We start from the raw sequence: 5576 nt of genomic DNA, 5'->3' as shown, positions 1-5576 counted from the left end.
CACAGAAAGAAAATTTCCCTCTCACGTAAAATTGTAGTTATATATTCAGTAGCTCATGTTAAAAAATATCAAATGAAGAGAGATTTTTGTTTTAGATTCACTACGAAATATATTTACCAATCACCTAGAAGCTTTTAAACAATATAAGTTTAGTTGAATCTCTGTGTCTGTTATAACAACTTCACATGTTGAATCCACATGGATTTATTCATAGGTCCACTGGATAACAGTTTTGTTCCTGGAACAGGGGTCTTTGACCCTCTAAAAATAACTGGCATTAAGCAAGGCAGTTTTAAAAGGTCAGACTAAAAAGATAGGCATGGATCTTATAGGATGTGGTGTACCCCAAGACCCACCCATATCTGGGAGGAGTTTTGGGAACCGGATAATAGGTGTAACTACCTGCAAGACCTCCCATTCCTGGGAGGGGTTTGGAAAAAGGTAGATAAGGCTGGGACCAAGGGAATTCGGCCCTTTTTGGCTCTTTGCCCTTTTGGCCGTTTCTCTCTTGGCCCGGCTTGGCTTCCTGGCTTTTGGATCTTTGGGCCGCATGGAGCCCAAAGGGAAGATGGCTAACAGGAGATAAGATGCAGGGCTAGCAAAATATAGCTGAATGCTTAAAAGGTTGACATAGGCCACACACCTGTGGTGGCTAGGGCATAAATAAAGATGATTCTTCCTGAAGGCTGCGTGTGAGTGAGTGATTTCACCTGGGCCTGGAACTCGCCGGCTGCATGGAGGTTGCAGAGCCATGTGGGCTGGATGGCATCATCCACCATCCAGCCCCATCGTTAATTATTTTATGCAACAAATGGCGCTCCGAACTTTGACCTGAATCCTGGACCCAAGAAAACAGTGATCATGGTAAAATTTCTGCTTTTCAGTTTCATTTTGGCTCTTTTCGGGTGCACTGAGCCCAAAACCCTGGGCCACGTGCAACAATGTTCAAATATGGCCGTAACCCCTTTTAGGAAAAAAAGGGCAAATAAAACAAGAGAGGTGGAAGCTTTCATCACCTCCAGCCCAGGCCCAGGCCCAGAACTGAAACTTTGTTACAAGAAACAAAAACCTCGGCCTGTAGAAAAACTAATTAAAAGTCTAAATTGGAAACGGAGGAGAAAAAAGACTGTATTTAAAGTGGACTGATTTTCTGAAAATGACCTTTGGCTTAAATTTGGATTTCGACTTTGGAAATTTCAAACTGAACTTTTAGTTTAAATCACTTGGAACTCTGAACATCCAAAGTGCTCCCAGAGGGGAAAAAAGGCAGCGGTGAAGCCCCTGCGGCAAAAAGCTCCAAGCGGCAAGCTCCAAGCAGCTCGGCTCGGCTGGGATCTCGGCTGGAATCGGCTTGGCTGGGCTCAGCTTTGCCCGGAAAAGCGAAAAACCTGAAATCCTCGCTCCAGATCACAAACCGGCAGCGAAGCCTGGAACTACGGAAGAAAGCCACGTGGTAAGATCAGCGTGGGACAAAACATCTGAACTTTAAAAGTTTAAAGAAGCCACGTGGTAAGATCAGCGTGGGACAAATTAATCATCTGAACTATGGTTTTAGGTGTAGAAAATTAGTGGGTCGTTATATTTTACTCATAGTTGGTGATGGAATAAATTTTAGTTAGTAGTTAAAAATAAAAATAAAAGGGAAGTAATTCAGTTTAGCTCATTTTAACATCTAATTTCTAACCACCTGCATCTTTGTCTTAGTCATTTTCTTTATGATTTAAATGTGTTTTGTTGTCTTTCAGAGTTAATATTTTCAATTGCAAAATGTTTTACTGTGTATTTTAATGTACTTAGCCTGTTTTTAAAATGTATGTTATGCATGTATGCTAAAGTACTTGTGTATAGAAAATATATAGGAACATTGAAGTTCCCCCAATATAGTTTAAAAGTATAGGAACATGAAAGTTCCAAAATAGTGCTTGGTAAAAAAGCATTAATAGAATTTTAGGTTACAGGTGTAAAGTATATTTTGCAAAAATATGTTTTTGAAAAGGGCTGGTATATTAATTTTCACTTTATTACGTTGGCGCATGAAAATATTTAAAAAAGGGGGAAATGTGGTGTACCCCAAGACCCACCCATATCTGGGAGGAGTTTTGGGAACCGGATAATAGGTGTAACTACCTGCAAGACCTCCCATTCCTGGGAGGGGTTTGGAAAAAGGTAGATAAGGCTGGGACCAAGGGAATTCGGCCCTTTTTGGCTCTTTGCCCTTTTGGCCGTTTCTCTCTTGGCCCGGCTTGGCTTCCTGGCTTTTGGATCTTTGGGCCGCATGGAGCCCAAAGGGAAGATGGCTAACAGGAGATAAGATGCAGGGCTAGCAAAATATAGCTGAATGCTTAAAAGGTTGACATAGGCCACACACCTGTGGTGGCTAGGGCATAAATAAAGATGATTCTTCCTGAAGGCTGCGTGTGAGTGAGTGATTTCACCTGGGCCTGGAACTCGCTGGCTGCATGGAGGTTGCAGAGCCATGTGGGCTGGATGGCATCATCCACCATCCAGCCCCATCGTTAATTATTTTATGCAACAATAGGATAGTGAAATGAAACATAAAATGTGCTTTAAGAGGGCATTAAAAATATTAAAGCACATGGTGGCATAAAATAAACTGTGCTTTAGGATATTTCATAAAAGCACACACTGTCTTACTGTGAGATGGATACAATAGAAGGCAGTGTTTGTATCTTAACAGGTGCTATACAGATCGATATCTGTTGAATAAATAATTATACAAATGAATTGAATCAATTATGAGGACAGTACTTTTAAATATATATAAATAAATATATAAATATAGAGGTATAAAAAACAATGTAGAGCACTTTATTGAAATCAAAGATTATGGGAATAGAAAACTGCTCATTTGTTTGTGTACAATAAGGAGTCTGAAATATGGAGTCACAAGTCTTTGCTGTGGAGAACCAAGTTCCCTGGGCTTGTGATCATGTGAGCAAAAGAAACATCTATCAGGAGTTCAAGAACAGGAGGTAAGGCATTTGTTTTGCAAGTGGCTGACTGGTTTAATCTCTGGTTCCACAGATGATCTTACAAACCCTGCCAGGAGTCACCCCTGACCACAATACCAGGAGTAATCCCTGAGCAATTTGGGTGCCCAAAACAAAAAATAATAACCAGCATTACTCTTAGGCCAGAGAAATAGTACGGTATTGAGGTGCTTGCCTTGCATTCCTAAAACCTACTTGAATCCTTGACACTATAGTTGTTCCCTAGAAACCCCTAGGAGTGATCCCAAATCATAGAGTCAAAAGTAATCCCAGAATACATCAGGGTGTGGTCCCCAAAATTAATTTTAAGAATATTAAAAAAATAATTCTGATACTCGTCAGAAGAGGTGATTAATTTCAGAAGAGACACGGATGATCTTATAGCATTTTCATAATACCAGAATTTAATTTCTGTTGAGTGCTTCAGATATTGTTTAGGCCCATTTGACTTTCTGCTTACCTGCTCTTTGAGTCATCTTTATTCTTTTGAATTGAGGTATTATAATTTACAGTACACTCAAGTCATCATTTTATAGGGTTGTGTTGCTACAATAATCCTTTAACCAGTGTTTTAAGATTTCTTTACAATTAAACCCTTTTACCTCTCCCCTCATCTGCACATACTTTGTTGCCACGGTTTCCAGTTCTATTAGCCATGGCTCAGAGCCTGCACTGGTAATTACTAATTTCTCTTTTTGTAATAATATGGAATAATACTTCAACAATTTGTATGTCATCACTGCCCAGGGACCATGCAAATGTTCTCTGTATCATTCAACCTTGAATTTGAGTATTGTTAAAGCCAGCCCATGCTGTGTACTTGAAATTGTGAGAACCACTACTGCCACCTGTTTTCCCCATTCTGTCTGGCACTCAATATCAATAAGTTACATAAGCTATTCAAACCGTTATTACTAAATGAGCTATATCTTAGGCAATTTTTCCAACTCTATGACCATTTAAGACAGGCTGAGCTATTATGATTGTCATGGATATGATAGTCCTGTTTTGAGAGTCTGGATACATAAAATTAAATTTTTGGTAGAGGAACATATACTTGCTCAGGGTTTGTTTCTGGCTCTATGCTCAAGGATCTACTACTGGGATATTCATAGAACCATATGAGGTGCCAGGACTTAAACCAGGTCAACCGTATGTAAGACAAGCACCTTACCAGGTATATTATCTCTCCAGTTTTTAAGTGGATTTTAAACTTAGGATAAGAGTTTTAATGATGGGATTACAATGGTGTAATATCAATACAGTGTAAATCTGTATAGATTTTTAATTATTCCAGAGAAAACCTCAGATAGTGATAGAATTAGATGAGGGAAACGATCATTCTTTTGGAAAGAGAAAGCATAGTGAGTGAAGATTAGGAAATGTGGATTCAGACAGTGATCTGTTTCATTCTAACTTTGAGAGCTTAAACAAGCGAATGAACTTTAGTTTTTTTCATTCATAAATTGGAGCTAATGTTATCTTACAGGGTCTTTATAAAGATTAAAGATAATATATGTTGAATGACCTATTATTATCTGCTTACTTATACCATGCATACTTCACATTAATTATGATTACATTTTTATATTTGCTATATACAAACTACATACTAATCCAGTAAGTCTAGAGGCTTATAAACATTTCAAAACCATCAAAACACAGTAAACAGAGATAAAAACAAACATAAATATAGGATCTAAAAGGCTTTTCAGAAGGCCATTCTATTTTCGAAAAATCCACATGTTTCCCCAGATATCATTCTTAAATCTTATGAGAAAAGAAAAACAAACAAGCATCTTTTGAGATTATGAAGCTCTAAACTCAATGGAAGATGACCAGATGAAAGTCAATTGTAGGATCTACTTTACTTCATTTGAGGTATTTAGGTGCATTTATGGAGGTATCTCTTAAGAGAGCAAAATGTTTATATTAATAATAATCTTTTATCAACTTTTAGGTGTTTTTTATAAATATATCACTTAAGATAGCAAGAAGTTTATATCCAATATTGATCTTTAATAATATTTTTAAATAGGGTGATTCTTTGCCCTCATTTGCCTGAGACATTATAAGTTTATTCTTATTTTCTAGCTTAATTTTATACATACTACAATATATTTTTCTTTATGACATGAGTTGACACTAAACACTTATACATGCAGGGCAGGTGCTCTAAAACTAGGCTCTATCATCTGCCCCCAATATTCTCACTCATAAAATTATCCATATTTTGACATTAAATAGAGCCATTCTTTACATAAAAGATTTTACAGTTGCATTTTCTTAAAAATCTCCATTATAAGGGCTGGAGTGATAGCTCAACAGTAGGGACATTTGCCTTGCATGCGGCTGACCAAGGACAGACCTCGATTCAATCTCCCATGTCCCATATGGTCCCCCAAGCCCGGAGCAATTTCTGAGTGCATAGCCAGAGTGTCATGGAGTGTGGCCCCAAAAATAAATAAATAAATAAATCCTCCATTATATGCAATGCAAAAAAGATATTTAATACTTACCTGCAAACAGTAAATTATATAAATTATATAAATACTTAGATCGTGA

The 5576-nt window shown here is 37.6% G+C and overlaps 1 non-coding gene across 1 annotated transcript; it reads right to left on the bottom strand.

Moving 5' to 3' along the window:
• Window positions 1–3710: 3710 nt before the first annotated feature.
• LOC126017197 (U6 spliceosomal RNA) lies at window positions 3711–3814 on the bottom strand. The gene has a single exon (XR_007498842.1). It is a non-coding gene; the product is annotated as a U6 spliceosomal RNA (small nuclear RNA).
• Window positions 3815–5576: the final 1762 nt, after the last annotated feature.

The sequence above is a fragment of the Suncus etruscus genome, chromosome 8 (assembly GCF_024139225.1).
Source record: "Suncus etruscus isolate mSunEtr1 chromosome 8, mSunEtr1.pri.cur, whole genome shotgun sequence".
NCBI classification, from domain to species: Eukaryota; Metazoa; Chordata; class Mammalia; order Eulipotyphla; family Soricidae; genus Suncus; species Suncus etruscus.
This window is presented reverse-complemented; position numbering and strand designations above follow the sequence as displayed.